This window comes from Taudactylus pleione, unplaced genomic scaffold, assembly GCF_031769625.1.
Source record: "Taudactylus pleione unplaced genomic scaffold, aTauple2 ptg000054l, whole genome shotgun sequence".
In the NCBI taxonomy this organism is placed as follows: domain Eukaryota; kingdom Metazoa; phylum Chordata; class Amphibia; order Anura; family Myobatrachidae; genus Taudactylus; species Taudactylus pleione.
This window is the reverse complement of record NW_028284456.1, coordinates 9,508,502-9,532,699: the sequence shown is the minus strand read 5'-3', so window position 1 is coordinate 9,532,699 and position 24,198 is coordinate 9,508,502. Positions and strand designations below refer to the sequence as shown.

General features: G+C 39.0%; 1 protein-coding gene across 3 annotated transcripts in view; it reads right to left on the bottom strand.

The window, feature by feature from the left end:
* Positions 1–24,198, bottom strand: part of BBS9 (Bardet-Biedl syndrome 9) — a 538,001-nt gene that overhangs the window by 346,102 nt on the left and 167,701 nt on the right. The window lies entirely within an intron of this gene.

The window sequence follows — 24,198 nt, the reverse complement described above, 5'->3', positions numbered from 1 at the left end:
TTTTAATTTGGCATTGTTGTTGATTGTAAATACACAGTCAAATGATTAAATTGTTATGTGGACAGTCCTTTATTCACAATCATGGTGTAACAGTATTATTTTCTACACCATGACACACAGATTTGTAACATAGGGCCTGATTCAGAGACGTATGCTAACCCAATGGTAAGTGTACATCTCCGATGGTGTAGGGTCTGCGCATGCGCAGGACCCGTTCAGCGCATGTGCAGAACAGATGCTGCGATCTTGCTGGCAGACCCCCCCACAAGCCATAGCATGACTGACATGCTACGGTGTTTGGGAGGCGTGGCTGCCCACCATTCCCGGAAATGGGGGAGTGTCGCCCCGGTTTTCCAGGAGGGATGAGGCCAAGGTGTGCATCAGTGGATGCAGATTTCCTGGCCTCACAGCTGTCAGAACCCAGCCAAGCTGCGGTAAGCTTCAGCTACTGCAGCCTGGCTAAAGGAACAACCAACGCAGCAATTGGTCGCGATGGTTGTGATGGTGATCCAAGTCTGCGACCTCGGTCGCAGCACTGGGATCGCAGATGCAGCAAGGAGGTGTCTGTTTCCTACAGACAGTTTCCTGCTGAATTTGCATTTGAGATGGACGCAACTGCACAGTCGCTTGTGTGCGACTCTACAATTCCGTCCATCTCTTAATCAGGCCCATAGCCTCTCAATGTGCTGTGTGATATGATACCCGCACAGGTACAGCTTTGTGAGCTGATTAAGTATACAGAGGGTCTAATGGTTACAGGGGCGTTTCTAGAGAGGAAGGGTCCCGTGTGGAGTCTCCGACATGGGCCCCCTCCTCTCTGTCTGGTTAAACTACTATTAAAGGTGGTACGAATAAAACTTTTCATAGATTGCACACATTAGCGAAACTCCCTAGGCGCATTTCACTAGAGCAAAGCTTTCTCACAAACTAATCAATGCTGTTCTGGTATATCTTCAAACGGCAACATTTTATATTATATTTGAGCTCATTGGAATATAGAACATATTATAGTTTGATAATCTACTCCAATAGATGTTACATACTACTGACTGTGATTCAATTAGCAGCGAAAAGCCGAGATTGGCTAAAAGCGCAATGTTTTCCCCATATTCGCCTGTTTTGAGGCAAAGTTATCTCGTACTTTCACAAAGTGCGCTCCCGCTTTTCGAAACTAGCGAAAAGGACTGTTTTTTAGAGGAAAATCAGTCTGTACCCCAAAAAAAGTGTAAGTGACCCTGGTAATCAAGATAGAAGTGTATTAGTAGCTGTAATAAAAGTATTTTGGGTTCCTAAATTGAGTCAAATAGCTGTTATATACACTTTTGCATTAGTGTGAAAAAATTATATAAAGCAATTTCTTTGGTGAAAAATAATTGCTGTAGTTAAATTGGGGGTACATTTAAATGGGTGCTAACATACTATGGAGTTAATAAAGTACATTTAAAAAAAACGTTATAAAAAACAGCTGCTGCAGCCCCCTGCGATTCCTAAAAACACCTGTCCCATCCATGCAGCCCCCCAAAATACCCGACCCAATACTTAAAACCCATTTTCACACACTTTTTAAATTTCCACCCCAAAGATGACATGCCTTTTTTAGGGGTATTAAGATATAATTTTTTCAATTTGTTTTGCCTAATTAGTCATTAGGGGAGGTGCCCAAAGGGTTCTGAACCAAGTCCCCAATTTTGACTCAAAAATAGGGATTTTGCACATCTTTTCTCCTGCCTTTGGGTGGAGAAACTTTTTGCCTGCTTTTGCCTATGGAGTTTTCGCCAAGGCGAAAAAATCCTGTTATTGAATAGGACGATACTTCGAAAACAGGCAAAAACTTTTCGCCTCTAATTGAAAACAGGCCTTAGCAGTCTCACTATAATTATATAAATGACAATAAAATCTCCCATGGGGGCTATAAAAACACTGCAGCTTTATTCAGCTTCCTAATTGCCCCTGTGATTAATTGATATTCAGTAATCTGACTAAAGAGATTGCATATTATACAACATTGATATTATACAAAATTAGCAACTACCATACTAATTTTAATTTCATTTCATGAAATTCACAGACCATATTATAACCTGCACTCCTTATATGTAGAAAAATCTTCACTGAAGTTTTTCACATTTTACATGTACAATATTGGTATAACTGAAGAAAATAATATCCGATAAGTAGGGATTTTTTCCTGTGTGCATCCCAAGCTAACGCCATCCTGAAACTGTATTAGCAATCACAGGACAGCTGCAGTATTTAAAATGCAGCTGCCCATGTTGGCTAACCCATGCTTGGCATGGGGAAGCTTTGCAGAATGCCCCCAGTGAAGGCATTCGCTTGCTATAGATGGCAGCCTTCACCTGCAGGAGGGCTATGATAAATTTGCAAAAGTCCTAAATCCAGGACATTGCAGGATTTATGAATTTGAACCTTTGATATATAAATCCCATTGATTAATTCATAATTTTAGGCTTGACACCTTTACAAAAACAATTATAAATATAAACTGTACAGCACGGTGCATTTCAATTCTGTAAATGCTCCCTACAGATGTTCCAATATACTTTTATTTTAAATAATTATTTGTACACAATAACTAGAAGCAGTTTTGCAAGGAGTATTTCTAAGCAAAAATAAAAATCAGGGTACAACATTTATGCAACACTAACTAAAAAGTACTCTCTTTTGTGTCAAATTTGTAACAGTTGTTACGAGGTTAATAAAAAGTCCTAGAAACATATGGTAATGATGCTAGAACTAAACTGTATCATATTGGTAAGCATTGTCTGATACTTTAAAGCATAATCCAAATATCATTCACAGTACAGTGCCTTCTCAAAACACCATACAAATATAACAAAGAATAAATATTAAGAGATCCTAATTCAGGCAAACATATACAAGACACTAACATCGAAAATCTTAAGAGGTCAAAACAAAAATGCTAAAGAAAAATTTGTCAAAGAAATGTTCTTAAAATAATTATCTCCTGTCTGACACCAGGTGAAGACTCTTGGCTAACCATTAAAGGCTAGCTAAATATTCCATATCCACCATATTTAAGAAGAACTCATATAAAATATTTTCAAGGTGGTACAGTACATGGTTCCAACTAGATTAAACTAAATATTTCCATCTGCCTCCCCTCTGAGCTGGTGGAGTTGCCGCCAACCGGATGACTTACCATGTCCGTAGATTTCTATCTTTTGGCTGATTATAAAAAAATATTACAGGAGATACAACAAACTAATACTAATATGTTAAGTCCTTGGAGTGCGCTCTTTGGACTGTCCATTCAACACCTCCTTAAGTACTTAATATATTATCACTTCATCTTCTTCAAGCTGCCAATAGTTCAGTAGAGACATTTTCACCACCTCCTTTCCAGTCAAAAAAGAAGATGTGGTTTATAGCTGAAATGGAAAAAATGACCCACTATATACATGACAAAAGAGACAAATTCACCCAGATATGGGAGTTGTGGTTTACTGACTGTTTGGGAACACTATGTTCTCCCTAATTACAATTTGTGGGACTTTTAGTTCCAATGACCTTTACATTACTAGAAGTCTTACTAAATAAATGTTGTTATTAGAAAACAATATTTTCCTCATATTCTTTTCCAGCTAATGGAATAAGTTGTATGCTACAGTATATTCATCCAGGTTGTGTGTTCTTCACATCCTCCCTCTAACCTCGGTGCCTCACAATCTCCCAACCTTTCCACCATCTTGTAAATTCCATAAACCAAAACAATATGGAAGCAAACTTGTTTATACGGTTTCAAAATATTCTTTGTTATGCATGTTGTTCACATTACCTGCTAGTTATGTTTTTGTTTGCATTTTATAAATATAAATTGAATAATAATATTATAAATGTTTTCTTCTGTGAAAGTAACTTCTAAATTACAGTTTCTGGTCATGCTAGCACCAGTAAAGTAGTACTGCAAAAACAACACACAAATTAGCACTGAACTTGAATTTAAATAATACAAATTATAAATGTACTCAGTACATTAGACTGTAAAATGCACAAGTTTCCCTAGTGAACACTAAAGTGATACCATCAGAACTAATTTACTATAAGCAACTTCACCAGTACTCGTCACCCTTTCACACAGATATTATTACTGGATTTTATAAACACAGGGTCCGATTAAGTGTTCCAGATAACCTAGGCTTATACATTTGTAGCTCCCCATGTAATGATGCTAAATACAAAGAACAGTGCTTATGCATGCTCAGGAAATCATCATTCATACTGCACATGTGCAGGTAACGAAGGTTATACAACTGACGTGATTGGTCTTGGCATCTGCTGACAAAATAGTTAAAACCCAATTGCGCTAGTGGCAAAAAATCATGAAAACAAAACAAATATATAATTATTTACTTCCCCCAGTCATAGCAAGACTGGCTGGTAGATATAATATTCTTTCCTTTGGCGGGCGTAATTCATAACATGCAAAATATAAAATATGCACAGACCATAGTGTAACTAATTCAGGTGAATTGTGACTTTGTTACCCAGTGGAGGAGCTTTCCAGGATTGGTCCCTTGTCTAAGGTGCCTGGAACAGGTTTCCGGTAACCTCCACCCAGAGCCGTAACTAGACTATTTGATGCCCTGTGCCAAATGGGGATAAAACACACCCGAAAAAGGGGCATGGTCTCACTGGGAAAGGCCAGGGAAAAGATGGGGAGGCCAGGAGATGCTGGGGATAAAATAAAGGAAAGCTACAAGTGAGAATGATTATAAGCAGAAAATTGAAAGGCTCGAACAGCGCCCCCTGCCCTGCGGTGTCCTGTGCGGTGGCACAGGTCGCTCTACCCTAGTTACGGCCCTACCTCCACCAGTTATATATCTATGGGCCCTTTTACTAGGGACATCTGGTAATTCTCCAACTTCTAACCAGTTGTATCCTGTATAAATGTTATTTGTTGTACAGTTCACTACCATATATATACTGTGCCATTTTTAATAGTGGTTATTTTGATGGAACAAGCTAAGTTTGAATTAGTTACACTATGGTCTGGGCATATTTTATATTTTGCATGTTATGAATTACGCCCTCCAAAGGAAAGAATATTAGATCCTACCAGCCAGTCTTGCTATGACTGAGGGAAGTAAATATTTTTTTGTTGTTTTCATGATTTTTTGTCACTAGCGCAGTTGGGTTTTCACTATTTTGTCATTATTCTTGTATACGGGTGTTTTAGTATGCCACCTTAGATAACCTTGTTGCAGCTGTTACAGTGTCAAAGCGCCCACGTTGTGGCAGAAAACCTTATTTCTGTTTTAGCTTGGCATCTACTGATCTAATGATGTTTGCAGAGTGTAAAGCATACTTACCGACTTTATTGATCTAGTTTCCAGGAGAAGCCCAGAGTGGAGATGCAGATGGCAACTGATGGGGGTGGGGTCGGACTACTCTCATCATTAGGCCCACCCCCTTGTGGCAAAATACTGGGAATAGCAGCTCTGTGAAGTGAGGAGGGGGCCAAAATTTTGCACTCATCATAGAAATGTTTCATACTGGCTCTGTCCCCTCCTCACAGCCTGGCAATTTCTGGCTTTAATATTCCATACTGCCCACTAGGAAATGGGCTGGATGTGGGAGATCCACCCACTCTGCTGGGTTCCCGGAGGACTCCCCAAAAATTTGTGAGTCTCACGGAGGTTCTAGGAGAGTAAGCAAGTATGGTATAAATTAGACTGACATCTGAGGAATGCGAGAAAGACTCTAAAGGTAATCACATGCAGCTCTTCAGGCTACCCAGATGTTACTGTAGCACAATGTACATGAAGTAAAGGTTTTAGCAGTAAGATACATGATCACATTGCCACAGTCATCTGGTAATCACGTTAAAAACTTCATTCAACACCACCACAGGACGGCTCGATAACTAACAAGCTTCTTTAATTAAGCAGTGCCGCCACTGGCAAAATGAAATTAATAAGGTCTTCATTTTATTCCCTGGCTGTCAACTGCGCTGTGACCCTCCAAGTCATGGTGCCCTAGGTTGGTGCCTTATCAGCCTAATGGTTGATTAGGCATTGGATAAACTAACATGCTAGTATGATATCAATGATTAGTATGCTTTTAAACAGTAACAAACTTTCACTTTAATAGGAGATTTCAGTGAGTATGTTGCCTTTATGGAATCAAGAGACCATTCTGCTGATGTCTAAGTATGTCTGCAGCTGTTACAAAGGAAAACTCCACCTAACATCTTTAGTTGTGTTAAGGCATTAAAAACATGATATGATATGGATCTTCAGACCTGTTGTACAACTTACATTCTGCAGTCACTATTGTATTTGAAAAACAGCAGGAGCCATCTCACACATCATACAGAGAATAATGAATACTACTTTACATATAGAACTGCAGCACCCCCTAGCGAACAGTCTGAGTAGTTTGTAAGGTATTTGCATCTGCAAAGTGCAATCATGCACTTCACATGCAACCTATGGGAACATTTGTGCTTTATTAATTCATGATACCGCATTTTAAAATGACAGAAACTTACATTGTAACTCAAAATAGTGACTTATTCAGCTCCAGACGTAATTCCTGCCAAGTAGTAGCTTGCAAAGGGTGTTACTTTGAATTAAAGGTATTACTTTAAATGTAATGTTCCCTACTTTCAAATTATCAAATTCTGTGAACGTAGCACACTTTGATTAAATGGGAATGCTTTTTTTTTTTTTTTAGAAGAAATTCAGCAGTGTTTCTGTTATAGATGGAGGATAGGATAGTATAGATGGAGGACCTTTTTAATACACAGGCTAAAAAAAAATGTGTACAATGGCCCTAGAACTAGAGAACCACTATCAAAATGGCTGGCCCAAAATGGGAAAGGACCTATTTTATTCCTCCTGTATTCTATAAAGAAAAGAGAGCCCATAGACAATTCTTCAATAAAGGAGCTATTCATAACAACAAACCAGACTGGGTAATTTTCTAGTGTAGTTTAAAAAGCAAGTAATTCATTGGTTGCTGCGGCTTATATTCATTTTCTTAAACTGAAATATCGATTCCACTTAAGTACCACCGACGGACATCAGAAGAACAAATAAATGTCCGCTACGCACTTACTTCTAATGGGATGTGAGTACAATGTATGAAACTTCTGCATAAAACTATCACATTATAAAACAATAATGCATAATGATGGTCCTTTTTTAATCCTTTCTCCTGAGTACGAAATATACATACCAACATCCTCATGAAGAGAACCTGGCTCCTTAGGGATGTTAGGGACTCATCTGATGGGATTCACCTTGACGTGGTGGATGGGAAAGCATTCTTGAATAATCATGCAGAGAGCCTCATTTATACTCCATGTTAATTGTAGAATGTATTATAATTGTTTTGACTATCAGTATTTTTAGAGTGTACTCCTGCACTTTCTTTTCCTGCAGACTCAGGGCCTGATTCAGAGCCGAACGCTCTGAATCGGGGCCCTCCTCCATGAAAATGGAGCGTCCTCCTGGACGCTCGCATAGCTGTGACCACCCCACAGCTTATGCGAGCGTCCATGATGACGGTCGCGATGGTCAAGACCATCGCGACCATCGGGCTTGCGACGGAGACCCAGCCAAAATCACTCCCACTGACATCACTAGTCAGACGGTAGGCGTTCCCATGGGAACGCCTCCGTCTGGCAGCCACGCCCCCGGCATGTCCACCAAAGGGGGCGTGCTGTCAATCAACATCGACAGCACGCCCCCTTTGGTGGGAGACCCGGAGCGACGGAGAGCCCGTCGCTATGCGCAGTGGGGCAACATCGACCCGCTTGCGAGCGTCCTGCGCTCGCGAGCAGGTCTGAATGACCCCCTCAGTCCAATAGCACCTCTTATTATGTTTAAAATTAGGGTATGCAGTCCAGACACCCCCCTCTTCCCTCTATATTTGTATATACCAAGTACACTTGAAGGCCGAGACTCCTTCTGCTTTTATATTGGCATCCCTCCCATCTGCCCTTGGGTGATCAGCACAGGTTGCTGCATTGCTGTCTACATATTAGATGGGCACTATTATAGCTAAGTCCTGGATAAATTGACATAATGTGCTAGTATGCGGGATGCTAGAAACCCATCTGATGAGGTTCACCTTGACATGGCGGATGGGCAAACATTTTTGACAAATATGTACTATTAACCTCATTTATACTGCACGTTAATTGTAGAGTTTATCATAATTGTTTCTACTAACAATATGTTTAGTGCTTAGAGTGTGCACCTGAACTTTCAATTCCTGCGTGGCACTACAGGTCTCAGCATAGTAGCACCCACTATATTGCTTAAATTGCTGAGGAATGTAATCCAGTCCTCCCCTCCTTCCTTTCCACATCAATGCTATAAGCAATCACCAGCAGACAACGTTGTTATATTGTCCAAGCATACTTCCACTACCTATAGGCTGAGTATTACTAACAACCACCTAAAAAATAATTCAGTACAAACACAATGAGCACTATACAGTATATTTCTCCTTTCTATTCTGAGGTATTTCGGGAAACAACTTAATACATCAATAAGATACAAGACCTAAAGAAGCACTGGAACACAATCCCTAATCCAGTGAATTATAGAACCTTTTTGCAGATACTTGTGCACCAGCCCCCCTTAAATGTAACCGCATTTTCAATGAATCATAACTCTAGCCTAATTATTGGTCTAACAGCTTGCATGCTAAATTTAGCTTTAGCTCTATAAGTAGCCATACAAATTGTCTGCATGTCTTAGTTTGTCCTAACAAAACGTGTGTGTTTGTTGGAAGGTACTTAAAGGCTACTCCACTCAATAGTAATGTTGTTTAAATAAAAGTATTATGATAGGTAGTTTCTTACCATCATCAGTAACCATATAAATGTTCAGTATAGTTCACAGTTTGTTTCCATGGTTCCATATGTAACAAAGGGCCTGATTCAGATATATCGCAATGGTGATCCGAGGCAGCGTCTATGGGCGCTGCACTGAGAAAGCAGATGCAGTAAGAAGGTATCTATTCCTACAGACACCTCCTGGTTCCTTGTGGCTGTGCAAAACCGCCAACATCTGAATCAGGCCCAAAGAAAGGTAAGCTGCTCATAACCTATATGTCAAATATTAGCAGTGGTGTTTCTCTGTTTTCAACAGGTGATTCCAGGCAGATGTCCTATTTCCAGGAAAAGTTATACCAGTAACCTTTAGTACACAGCCCATAATAAGGCAAAATCAAGAGAGGCATCAGCATTTCCATGCCTATCTTTAGTCCCGGTCGGAATTCCAGGCGGCGGTAAATTAACCGCATCCCCCTATATGTATGTGTGTAAACCTAGTAATTAAAAGCTATTTCTTCACCTAATATACTACAATTGGTACTGTGAGCCTGATTTAAAATTTGCAGAAAGAATTCTAGTTGGGAAGTGGTGTGTCCTAGCTTAGTTCTAAATTTCTGTGTAAAACACAACTGCCCAGTATTTGTTCAAGCAGTCAGTTTTTTTCCTTGCATGCAAAAAAATAAATGCATCCAATGCGCTATAAAGTGGCTTGTTCCAGGAGCAAATTGCTCCTTTTGTTTGCTCCTTTATTTGATTTGCTCCTAACGCTAAATCAGACCCATGTGTTTTTTAAATTGTTTTTAAACACAAATATGACAGAATTTCTAAATGAGAAGGCATTTGTAAAATGATTCATTACTACATCATTGGTAGGCATTACCATACTCTTGAAAACACAAGCGGTGCATACTATTTAGCCACACTGTTCTACATTTCACTATATAGTCAAGGTCCATTGCCAATTACTCTTACCTTCAGGGTTCAGTTCTAATGTCATAGGCAGCAAAAAGGGGAAAAGAAACCAAGAAAAGGTAAGAAATGTTGAATAAAAGAACAGATGTGTCAACTTTAGGTCACATTAGTTGGAAATAGCATATAATATTGGAAAATAGGTAATCCAATAAAGATCAGCTACTTAATGGAAATGTAATAAGCTACAGCATGATGAGGTAAATAGGCTATGAATATCTTAGAGCCTTTTACATATAGAGCAATCTGCAGTGCATTTCTCTTTAATTCGAAGTCTGGCCCTCTAACCAAACAGAACAATATAAAATCAGGATTACATATAGCATTTACTAACAGGCAAATGCACGCTTGTTAAATGCTACCATAATATTATTACCAACAAGTATACAGTTTATATAAGTGTTATATAACGAACAAGGGATCCATCAGCTCTAAATAATTATTGTGATTGTATTGTAACCTCTAAGTATAAGGCAATTTTATCATTATCAGGTATATTTCTGTTAATAAAATAAAAATTGTTGCATTTTATTAATAACCATAGTTTGTATTTTTACTACAGGTTGAGTCTCCGATATCCAAAATGCTTGGGACCAGGGGTATTTTAGATAACGGAATATTCCGTATTTTGGAATATGTGCATACCATAATGAAATATCTTGGGAATGGGACCCTAATATACACACACAATGCATTTATGTGTTATATACACCTTATACACACAGCCTGCAGGTAATTTTATAAAATATTTTCAATAATTTTGCGGCTCAAACAAAGTTTGTGTACATACATAAAATGCAGTTATGTTTCATATACATCCTACACACATCCTGAAGGTAATTTTATACTATATTTTTAATTTGTGTCTTAGACAAAGTTTGTGTACATTGAACCATCAAAAATCAAAGGTTTCATTATCTCAGTCAAGTAAAAAAAATATCCGTATTTCGGAATATTTGGATATGGGAGACTCAACCTGTATATATTTTTTATTCAGTGGTCAATAATACAACAGGTGATCTATGTCATATTTGCAAAGAGGGGAGGGAGATTGAGGTGGATGAAGGTAGGCGAGTAGCTATACCTTCCATGGTGCTAGCCACACCAGGGGCGGATCTAGACTGTCCTTTTAGGGGGGGCGATTTAATTATTAATTATGGATTAATAGTGGATGAGTGGCACTATATATCTATACATATACACACATACACACATATATATATATATATATATACATACACACACACAATAATATATATGTATATATAGATTAGATAGATATCAAGTGGAACGGCAGGCAGACATACTCAGATATAATAAAACAGGTTACTTACTGACTGTCAGCTGTCACACTGTGTGACAGTCAGAATTTGCAGGTTGCTGCTGTGCCCGGCATTCTGTGTGCACAGGCTGCTTGTTGTAGCAGCCAGTGTGCACGTTCTGTAGATGGTTCCATAGATCCTGGACGGAGGTCGGCTGCAGAAAGCCTGTAGGCAGAGCCGTCAGTGACAGGCTCCGCAAAGGCTTATGGGAGGAGCTGCAGACTCTGATCACAGCACAGACTGAACATTCTCAGCTCAGTACATGATGCAGACTGTGCAGGGGGGGGGGTCTGCGATCGCTGCAATGACGCCCCCCCCCCCCCCTGGATCTGCCACTGGCCACACCCCACAGCACAGACCATACCTCCACAGTACTGGTCACATCTTCATGTCACTAGTCACACCCTCATATCAGTTGTCACACCCCCTGCGGCGGCACACAATAGATCCTTCACAATTTCAGCTCCAGGCCCATGAGGACCTTAATCTGGCACTGCCCATAGTAACCAATCAGTTTCTACCTATTACTTTATAGACTGCATTTGATAAATGTTACTTCAAAGCTGATCGGTTGCTATGGGCAACTTCTTCACTGGTCCACTTCTCCACCATTTTCACTGCTTGATACATAAACCTCACAATTTCCTTTCTCTATCACACTATCCTATATTATTTAGTTATATTTTATTGTTGAAACTTGACAAATATAAAGTGCACAATTTAATAAAAGTCTCTGTCCTATTTCGTGTTCCAGTTAATTAGTGCAACTGATCATATAACACTGCATTAGTGCCTTCTGGGAATGAGACAGATTTTATTGTTCTAATTTAACTAAAACATTTGATAGGTATCTTTTAATTGTTTACAGATTTCTCGCATTTACTAAACAATGAACATGTCAATTCATGTAAACTTAAATTTAAAAAAAAAATTGCAATAAAGTTTTTTGAGAACAAGTGTTCTCATATTTACTATGAAAGCATTGTTCAAACAGAAGCCTACTAAACTAGAAATCAGTCAGTATTACTTTCAGGGTGGAAGTTTCTGACAAGTAAAGGGGGGTATCCACTAGGTGATTTTAGCAAGCTATTGCACGATAATGTCGTAGTTATCGTGCAATCGCTTGCAAATCGCGCATGCATCGGGCATGTTTTGGTCGGAAGCAACCAGCTATGCGCGTGCACGCTGGTCGCTTCCGACATCTTTCATCGCCCATACATGCTGGTCAACCTGACGATCCCGTCAGGTTCAGCATGTGCGGGGATAATGGATGTGCCTGGACTGAACGAGTGAACGTTCAGTCTAGGCACATCACTATATATACAAACGAGAGCACGATTGCAATGTCGTAATCGTGCTCTCGTTTGTATATCTAGTAGTGGATACCCGCCTTAAGAATGTCACTAGAACTCATCAACTATGACCTTTGAAGTGAATATACTTTTTTACCCTATTAAATATTTACACTTCACGTTAACAGATGCAACTCCCGCGCTGCAGATGCGTCTGCAGCGCGGGAGTTGGGAGAGACAGCCGGATGACAGCTGCAGCCTGCACGGAGTCAGGTAAGTAGAGAGGGAACATCTAAAAGGCGCACTAATTGAAGGGGCACAACTACAGGAGGCAGTGGGCACTACTTGACGGGGCACAACTTCAGGGGGCAGTGGGCACTACTTGAAGGGGCACAACTACCGAGGCACTTCTTGAAGGGGCACTATTCTAAGGGGCATAACAAGGGGCAATACTTTAAGGCACACAGCTACAGGGGGTACTACTTGACGGGCACAACTACAGGGACACTACTTGAAGGGGCACAGCACAAGGGGCACTACTTAGATGGGCACAACTACAGGGGCACAGCTACAGGGGGCACTGCCTATGGGCACAACTACAGGGGGCCCTGGATAATGGGTACTACTACAGGGGGTATTGCATGAGGGGCACTATTACAGGGGGCATTGCATATGGGGCACTATATAAGGGGCACTAATTTAATAGGTTATAAACTTTGTTCCCAATAATCTGGTTCTACATGGACATAAAAGCTGTGCAAGCTGTCTTGAGCTGAGGTGACAGTCTGGTAGGAGCGGAGAGGAGGGTTGATGAAGTAGATCTGTCAGGGTGGGATGTAATGGGCATTATTGTGTGGCATAAAGTGTAATGGGCATTACTGTGTGCACAATGTGCTATTAGGGGCATTACTGTGTGGCATTATGTGTTATAAGGGGAATAATGTATTAGGGGCATTACTGTGTGGCATAATGTGTTATGTGGCATAATGTGAAATAGAGGCATTACGGCATGGCATAATTTGTTATAAGGGCATCACTGTGTGGCATGTGTACAGTGCATTGCTGTGTTGCATAATGTGTTGTAAGGGGTATTATGGTGTGGCATAATGTGTTATTGGGGCATTCCGGTGGGCATAATGTGTTATAAGTGGTATTACTTAGTGTGTCATAATGTGTAATGCACATAACTGTATCATGAACATGAAACAGTGTTTGTTTTTTGGGCGGGGGGGCCCTTGAACTTTTTTAGCATGGGGGAGCAAAATTTATAGTTACGCCACTGTGTGGATGTCTAAATATTGACTGGGACTTCACAGGGACTGTATGCTTACATAACCACCAGGGCCGTAACTAGGGTAGTGCGACCTGTGCCATGGCACAGGGCACCGCAGGGCAGGGCGAGCTGATTGGGCCTGTCAATTTTCTGTTTGTTATCTTTCTCACTTGTAGCTTCCTCTACTTTTATCCCCAGCATCTCCTGACATCCCCTATCTCTTCCCTGGTCCTTCCCCATGAGGCCATGGCCCTTTTTCTGGTGCGCATTTTATGTCACTATTTGAAAAGTAAGGGAGGGGGCGCCAATGCTCTTTCTGGCACAGGCCACCAATAAGTCTAGTTACGGCTCTGATAACCATTGTTCCCAACAACATTTAAATGCATAGCAGCTAAAAGTAAGTATAAAATGGGAATAATCACGATAACATTGGGTGAAAATATCTGAGACAATATCGCGATTATTGATAAATATGGGCCCATGTCTTTAGTGAACGAAGTAGAAAATCTTTTGAAACTACAAATTAAGAGATTCATTGATCTTATAAATTAGTTAGGATACTATAAATTAGTTAGGATACATTTTTCAGAGAATAACTCACTATAATTGAACTAAAGTATAATAAATATGTAATCCACAGTTATTGCAACAGCAACACAATTAATGAACTGACAGTTACACAGTTCAACTTGTACCATATTGAAAAATAGCTGATCGGTTGCTGAATATTTGTTCTTTGTTTGAAAATATACCATAATAGGTAATTAAAGTCCCTTGGGTAAGTCACACTGTATTCAATATCAATAATTTATTTTACTTATAGGAAAGGCCTTAAAAGTTATTAAACTTTTAAATCTAAATGAAAACAGTTATCTGTGTGGCATGTACCCCATCCTATACCTGTAGGTGGCTGAATACCTAAACACTGCAGTACGTAGGCTTCTGAATATAATGCTGGGAACAACTTGTGTTCTTTTACTTTGGATAAGCCTTCCAGAAACATAAACATATTACCATGCCAGTATACAGTGCTTTGCAATTTGGCACTCTTCATGTTTGTGATATTTTAGTAGTAAAAGGACATTGTATTTTAGAAGTCAAGAAAATGATATCATGATCTACAGCAGCAGTCAATAAATAATTTATAATAGCACCAATTTGTTAATAGTTTGAATACTTGGTTATTTTTTTTGTTCACATTTGTAAATATAATTTAAAAAAAAACTGGAACTGTAGTGCAAGCTATTGTGTCACACCCTTAAGGTAACACAAATGTAAATATCTCTTATGGCGGTATACGTAATAGCGTGCGGACTGCAGGCATCATCGAGTCCCGTGCAAGACTGCCCGATGCTTTAAAGTAGCAGACATTTAAAAGCCAAAATCAACCTGATTTTGCCACTTAAATGACTGCTACTTTAAAACATCGGAAAGTCTTGCACGGGACTTGCCGATGTCTACAGGCTATTACATTTATACCCCATGGTGTCTAACATTGAAATAGTATAAAAATGTAGTGTTTGCATCCTTAGTACTATATCTGAATGTCCTTCAGATTTATAGCACATTCTATATATATATATATATATATATATATATATATATATATATATAATTCTGAAAGCTTGAGACAGGTTCACATCTGGTTGCTCTCAGAGAAGGATTTTGAATATTTTTGAGGAGCTTTGGACAGTTACCGCTGACTCACTAAATGTTGTAAATTTATTTGAGCTTAACTCTGATCCTTATTATGAACCCATTAGGAGTAGATATTTGATTATCTGACTTGGATCATATTTGGGTCCGATTAGGTCGTGATTAATCAGCTGAAGTACAGCGATAACCACCAACTCGATTATTAACTGTAAATCATACCCCTATGGGTTATCAATAAAACATTTTTTTTCTACCTACCCCTGGTGAAGTCGAAAGACGTAACGCGTAAGTTTTACCAGTGATGGTTCCATTGACCAGTTTTGTGAAGATTCCCTCCCTAATGAGCTCACACCTGTTTAAAGGCGAGGATGGGTCTCAAAAAAAAACATCTCCTCTACACTGGCCTTGGCTCACTGATTTATTGGATCTATGTTATGTTTCTTACTTTGTTAATGTGAACCAGAACTTTTAAATGTTAAACCAATGTTTTTATCAAAAATAAACATTTGGTATCTTTCTTAATTGTCCTTTTTGTCCTTCTGTTGGGTGATTTTCTGGTGCAGGGTATACCCACAGGACCCCTTATGGTCTAATGTCAAACAGTTCAAACGGAGAACACCTTATTTAAACATTTAGAGGACAGACTTTCACATTCAAGCAACCTGCTAATTCAAACGTTCTTAATTTGATTGCACATAGCACACTTAGAAATTTTTTATGTGTTTAAGTTGTATTGGTTCCTTCTAACAGAGGTTCCTCCTGTGGTGCTGCTTATCTTATAAGCGCGAAATCTAGGTATTTTTTGTTTTATATATATATATCTATACACACATATGCACATATATGAGTAAAGGAGAGCGTGCTCTTGAGCAGAAAAATAAAATACACTTTTACACAAATATATGCTAACATACAGTGCATCCGGAAAGTATTTACAACGCTTCACTTTTTCCACATTTTGTTTTGTTACAGCCTTATTTAAAAATTTAATAAATTCATTTTTGTCCTCAAAATTCTACACACTATACCCCATAATGTATGAAGTACCCAGCGTTGCAGGGGTTTAAATCTTCAAGTTATTAAGTTTTATTATTTGATGTCGTCCAAAACCATCCAGTGGAAGGTCCAGAACAGGCTCCCCGAGTAAAAGTTCTGCCCAGTGTCCCCGGGTCAAAGTTCTGCCCAGCGCACACCAACGGGAGGTCCGACTGGGACCTCAACACCCTAGTATGTCTTCTGGGATCCACTGTTACCATTCAGCAAAGCTTTCATCCAAATCCATCAAGTGGAAGGACCAGAACAGGCTCCCCGGGTCAAAGTTCTGCCCAGCATACACCAACAGGAGGTCGACCGGGACCCTAACCCCCCTAAAACCTGGCCAGGTTTCACCTGGACCACCTTGCGTTAGTTTCATCTAAATCGGTGCAGCAGTGTCTGAATGCATAACCAGACAGGCAGACAAACAAATAAACAAACAAACAGAACAATAAATTGGGACGCCACATATCTCTTGGAAACCAGAAATCTGGTGTATACTGCCAAAATGGAAGTCAATTTGAGGTTATGTTATGGTAGAGCATTTTTGACAAAATTCATGTGATAGATGCCTGGTATTGTGTAGGACCTCATATAGACCGGCAAGGTGAAGCAACTGGAAGTGACATCGATTCCACAAGTGGATGGAAGAACTTCTGGAGAGATGTGCCTGGATAGCTTCCCACAGCTCCCTGATATTTGTAGGTGCGAATGGACTTCTCCACCACGTCACATATATACTCGATTGGGTTCATGTCAGGCGAGCGTGGTGACCACACCATTTGTCGGAACTCTCCAGAAAGCTACTCAAACTAATTTTGGACAACTTGGGACCGATGACACGGTGCATTATCCTACTGGAATATTCCATCCATGTGGGGGTACATGAAGTCCATGAAGGTCTACAAATGGTAATCAAGCAATGCAAAATAGTGTTTACTGGTCAATGACATGTTCAGGTGGACCAGCGGACCCAACCCATGCCATGTGAACACACCCCACACTATTATGGAATCAACACCAGCCTGCATGGTGCCTCGTTGACAACAGGGGTCCATGGCCTCATGGTCTCTGTGCAACACCCGAACCCTACCATCAGCCCAAAACAACTGAATTGTGGCTCACTGAACAATGCCACATATTGCCAGTCCTCCAGAGTCCAATTAGTGATGTCACATGCCAAGTTGAGGAGCTGTGTCTGGTGTTGTAGTATTAACAAGGGCACACTGGTGGATCTTCTGCTCCCATAGCCCATGGAAGCTAAACAACGCTGAACTGACCTGCTGGATATGTGTCTGGCACCTTCTGCATTTAATGGAGATGTGATTTGAGCCAGTGCTCGATTGTCTGTTACCACGGACAATTCAGGACAGACGCCACTGGTCGTGATCATTGAGCACCTGTGGTCGGCCACTGCGCTGTCCACGGTGGGTGGTAATGCCTTCCATGAAGTATTCCCGGTATACACGTGACACCATAGATCAAGAAATGTTGATCTATATCCGCACAACTTCGGAAATGGAATGTCCTATCTGTCAGACACCCACTATATTGCCCCGTTTCAACGCCGATAATTTACATTGCCTTGCCATGAGCAGCCTAGCCGGTGTTCAAACTGACTCACGAGATGTCAGATTACAATCCATGCAGGTCTGAGCATTTCCAAGACGTCACAGTATGGTGATGCTACCTAACATTACCTTTGCATACTGCTATCCCATATACAGGGGTGGTTCAATAAGTAAGGTAACAAGACCTCCCATGTGTGTAATGTTCTCTATTTCATTCTAATTTTTGCCAGGCCAGCGCACTGCTTCTCCTCACAGCCATTAGACTGCGCCTCATATCAATCACACTGTCCAATATCAGCTGTAAAATGATGGGGTTGGTGAAAACGAGGAGCAGTGTGATCAGATTTCTGAGTCTAATGGGCACATCAGCAGCTAAAATTCATTGCCTACTTGTTGAGGTATACGGTGATAACGCCATTTCATGGAAATAGGTTTGGGTTTGGTGCACTGACTTTGATATCGGCAGGACAAATGTTCAAGATGAGCAGTGATCCGGCTGGCCAAGCATGTCCACCACACATGACAATTTGTGCCATATTTAAAGTCTGATTCAGGAGGACAGACGCATTCAAATTAGAGATATTGCTGACAAACTGGACATCTCAGTCACATGGAAACGCACACGTCCCCACCTTCAAAGAAATTCAGAACAACTTCATTACCAAAGAAATAAAAACAAATTTTAAATGTTCTGCGCTCAGTGTGAAATAGCAGCTCAATAAGGTTAAAATGTAATAAATATGTGCAAATAAGCGCTTTAAAACATAATAATCATACAAACTTAAAAAGTGGTTGATTCAATGTTTATAGTCTTTTTAAGACTAATTGGAAGTGGTGGCTGCAGTGATTCAGTCCCACAAAGTGACCGCAGATAGAAATAGTCCGTGGTATGGCTCTCCGCCTACGCTATCCCTACCTACCACCAGTGGTATTACCTTCTCCAGACAATAGCTTCTAGCGCGTCCTGGCAGAAGTAATAGCCGCAGTAATGGGGGATGACGTCAGATGCCGGCCGGCCAGCCGCCTCATGGATCTAGTGGTGGGTATGCTGCTCGGTCTGGTCCTGTAGCTGTCCACTTTCCTTCACTTCTCCAACGCCTTTCGGACCGCTTCTGGTCCTTTTTCAATGATAGGGGTGGTACTTTCAAATAGGTCTATTTATACTAAACTTTATTAAGATAAAAACCGGAAGTCCATTACCGGAAGTCAGGGTTTTTGGCACCAAGCACATGTTCCTGATTCAATTAATAAACTCAAATTAAAAATAGGTTTGATGATTATTATGTATTATCAGTATGAAAATATAAATATATAAAAATGTGTGCATGTAAAATATTTGGAATAAGTAAAATGTATTTATAAAAATGAAGTTATAAAAATTCATTTAATTCTATGTCGATATTTAGCCAATGTGGTTCCAAGGTTTTAAGGAGGAAAATCCACTTTGTCTAATTTCTTTTCAATAAATTGATTTTATCATCTCCTCTCCAACTTGGGCTGGTTTTTTGGATACCCCAAAAATTTAGACCTTTTGGATTTTTATCATGATGAGTTAGGAAATGGGCTGATAAACCATTCCCTTTAAATACAGTTGTAACCAGTTGTAGTCACTGGATTTTATAGGTATTTATGGAATTTATCCACAGACATGTGGTATTTTAATCGATATTGTTGTATATTACACGTGTATTGTAATTCATTTATTAAAATAATTTTTTCAATTATATTACATTGTTTGCAAGCCTCCTGTAATACAACAGACAGCAAACCTGATATAGATCAATTTCATTCATTTTATTTTAGTGTCAAGCGCAGTAAGAATTGTTCAAAATAAATTCTATAGCATCCATAATAAAATAAATTTGACTATTTGGAATGTTTGTGGATGTAGAAAGATAATGACGGGTGGCATCGCATCCATCTTGATGTTAAATCACAGTGTAGAGGGATTTGATGTCGCTTGTACACAATGTATATTCCATTTGATTGTTTCTAGCTTGTAAAATATGCATTGTTTCTTTTAAAAAACTTTTCTGCTCAGATACTAGCTTTTGTAGGAAAAAGTCTACATATTTGGATAGATTTGAAGTGAGCAACCCTATCCCCGAAACAATAGATCTTCCCGGTGGGTTTTGCAATAGATTTGACGTGAGCGACCCTATCCCTGACACAACAGGTCTTCCCGGTGGGTTTTGCAATTGCTTGTGGATTTTTGGCAGATGATAAAACGTTGGAATCTGTGGGTGATCTATATTGATGAAATCATATTCTTTGTTCATCAAGATTTCCAATTCTAGGCCTTCATCCGATTGATTTAGTAATCATTTCTTAAACTAATTTGTAGGATCTTTGCTCAACTTAATATATGTTTGAGTATCGGAAAGTAAATTGGTCACCTCTTTCTTATAATCTTCCACATTCATTATTACAACTCGTCCCCCTTGTCCGCAGGTTTTATTATGATTGTTTTGTCTTCTTTTAGTGCTTTCAAACTTTTGCTTTCCTTCCTTTGTGAAGTTATGGGGTATTTTTTGTTTGTCTGGGAGTTTTGAGATTTCTTCCTCTTCCAAACGTTGAAAAGTGGCCATTGCGGTCCTTTAAGGTGTGCAGGGTAGAATGTTGATGTGGGTTTAATATTGGTTTGTACATATTGCCTGGATTTTGGTATTATTTCATTGCTTACTGGATCTTTCAGAAAATATTTCTTTAAGCATATTTTTCTAATGAACTTGTGGGTGTCGATGTATAGATTGAATTGTTAATGTCGCTCTGTTCTTTTTCCTTGTGCCTCCTTGTGTTCCTCTCTTACATACTGTATATTGGACTGTTCCTTCTTCTTTTGTGTGTCGAGCGTATATGGTCTGGGGGTTTCTCTGCACCCCAAATCATATGTAAAAAATCTTCATCTATATTTTTCGTCATTGGGACCACAAGGGCTTGATTTTTGTGACACATTGAGCCAGTTGCAAGGGCAATTTGTCGAAAACGACCTGGGTTGCAGAACAGGCGTTGTGTTGCTGCACGATAATGCCAGGCCACATTCAGCCAACCACACGCATAAAGGTGCCCCTGCCACCAGTCTGTATAGCGCTGCTGGTCACGTAAGCTACTCCTGTGACAGGACCTCTATGCAAAGCAATACAAATATAAGACCTCAAATGACAGCAAGTAGATGTGTGTATATATATATATATATATATATATATAATGTTATATTATATATGTGTCATTGTCACAAGTCATTTTGGAGTCTTTTCTGCTCATGACCTTTATGACAGCCAGCAAAGGTTAAAATTGTAAGAAAAATATAAGCCAGTATATGTGGAGGTATATGAAAGAATAAGCACTAGTATAGTAATCAGTGTATTTGTAAATGTCCAAACTTGCTGAGCAAAAATCTGGTAATGTATGAAAGCAAATTACAATCGACCATTTGTTCCCAAATACTGGAAAACAGACAAAAGGATAGTTCAGATAAATTGGTAAAATCTTATTTTGAACATAAATTGACAAAAACACAAAACACATTGAACTATAATAATCTGATACACCTCAAATACTTTTCTAGTTGGCATTTTGTATAGAAATAAATGAAATCACCATTTCAGAAAACACTAGAGTAATAGTATTCTCTTGTTTTAAATGAATTTCAAATGTTTAATTTGGAGGACCTACAGATATATCATTAATCATGTTGGTCCACACAAAGACAACAATACAGATAAGCAAGAACGCTGAGACACCTGTAACTAGAGAGGGACATGGCCAAGCATTGGGTGTGGCCACACTCACTCGTAAAGGCTCTGACCAGGGACCCCCGAACCCCCCCCCCCCCCCGAAACTTTTGCACAACTTAAAACTTAATATTTAAATGTATTTTACTCCAATTACAAACTGAAATCGGTGCTGGTCTTTTATCTGCCTCCACAGATTCATTATACATGATGCATCATATACCAGTAGTTTTCTAAATGACCACAATTTCTCCTAATTATTGTAAGGACTATTGTTCATATGTTAATTGATTTTGCTCTTGTTTATATTACATATATCTACAAACTGTTTTGGTTATATTGAAACTGTATGATTGTGATGTATATCAGAGATCCCCTTCGAACAGCTGGCACATTCACTCATTCCAGCAATAATTTTAGGAAGATCATACATATGTAGAAAATAGCAGAGGCATAGTGCCACAGTTTTTGCTACCAATTCCACCAGTGCCATATTTCCAAAGATATCACCTATAAGACGGCACCGCGGCAGGATATACAGGCGGGAACCGCTGTATGGCATGAATTGGGGTCTGTTCTGGGTGTTGTGTGTCCGATGCTGGCCAACCTTCGACTCCTGTGCCCGTGTGCACCACACACTCTGCATCCATTACAGATATGACACCGTATAGTCCCTTGAATTTTTTACTTATATATTCATAGGTGTTTTATACACTTCACCTTGTTTTCTAGTTTCGTAATCCTTTGATGAACTTTTTTGAAACATATTTTATGTTTTTTTAGTGCTTTCTAAAGCATAAGCGCTTTTTATTGGTGTCTTATTACTCCATACCAGACATGGAAAAATGATAACCAATTTTTCAAATTGTGGAATACAGCAACAAAAATAGAAGTTACTCACGTTTATGTTTTTTAAACAAAAAAACCCTTGAAAACAAAAACACATCTGAAACACATCATAGAAAATTGGCTTTAAATATCTTTAAATCTTCTCCAGCAGTGATTTAAACTCTATAGTATACTCACAAATGTTTTATATAGCTTCACGCTTAACAGAAATCATGCTTATTCTATGTATTGTATGCAATATTTATTAAAGATTATTTAACTTATAGTCTCAGAGGGAAACATTTGCAAAGCACTTCACCTCAAAGATGCTTTGTTGTGTGTTAGCCCACCACAAGACTTATCAGCCTGATTAATGACTGTGTTTAGTCTCCATTTACATGTTCCTCTTTCAAAGTAGAAGAGGCTAATAACAATAGTTTTTCCTTTGAAGGATGTTAAGAATTGTTAACTTTCTTGGAAGGTGATGAAAAAACAAATTCCAAGAATTTCCCCGCAAAGCTCCTCTTCTTGCTTATTTTGGCGGAGGACTACTTGGCCTTACACGATAAGATGTCTACCAGACAATAAAATCATAAGGTGGTTTAAGGCACCTGATCTTTACCACAGATGTAGTCAGTTAGTGTGTTATTTATAACTACAGTTTTAATCTATTAAATTGTGGTAATAAAAGCTCTTTCATCCATGAAGAATACACAGGAGCTGACAACCTCAAAATTAAAGTATAATTAAAATAAATATTTACCATAAAATTATTGATAACACAAACAAGCAATATACGCAGGTTTGTATAAGATAATAAGGGTCATTTACTAGCCACAAAGTAAGCAGATGTGCCACACGTTTTTGTAAATTAACCTTGTATATAAATAGATGTACACCCATTTTCCACTTTTTATAGGTGCCCCATGCAAATGCTTTATGCTACCATATGCAGGAGAGCTGCCCTTAGTGCTCATGTACTAATATTGCATCTAGGAACAACATTTTTACTAGTCCATAGTAAGCAATAAGACATCTTTATGGGTGTAAATTTACTAAAAGGACGTTTGTAAAAGTTGTCAGTTTTCTGGCGGCTTTGAAACCTCCCGATTTACTAAATAGGTTTACTTACTATCAAAGTTTTATAAATTGCCATCAGACACATTGCCATCCCGATTTTTCATTAGTATAGAACAGAAGCTGATAGATTTAATAAACGGCAGTTTTGAAAACAACCAAAATAACCTACCAAAACAATAGAAGTAGTTGTAACTAGCGAGGTAGCTCAAACAGTATGTGGCTAATCAGTAGATAAGGACTCCCAATACACTTACAATAAATGTAATCATTATGCATTGGCGAAAGAGGAAAATAAAATTTATAACACGCTTAAGGGGGCAATATTATATTATAAATATAATTGGGTGCAAAAATAAGGTTTCATTTGATTAATTTTGATGTAAATAAAAATCTATTTAAGAAGGGGGCAGCATTTATTATTTTATAGCTCTATAAATGTTTCCCCCTCATTAGTACATTTTTTTAATGCCAATTTGTTCCCTGTGGCCTGTTTATAGCCCAAAAGACACATACATGGATTTACTATACAATATGCAAACTGAAGAGAAAAGAAATTAATGCCAGTGTTAAAAAAAAAAAAAAAACAAACTAGTAATAGCAGTATTAAT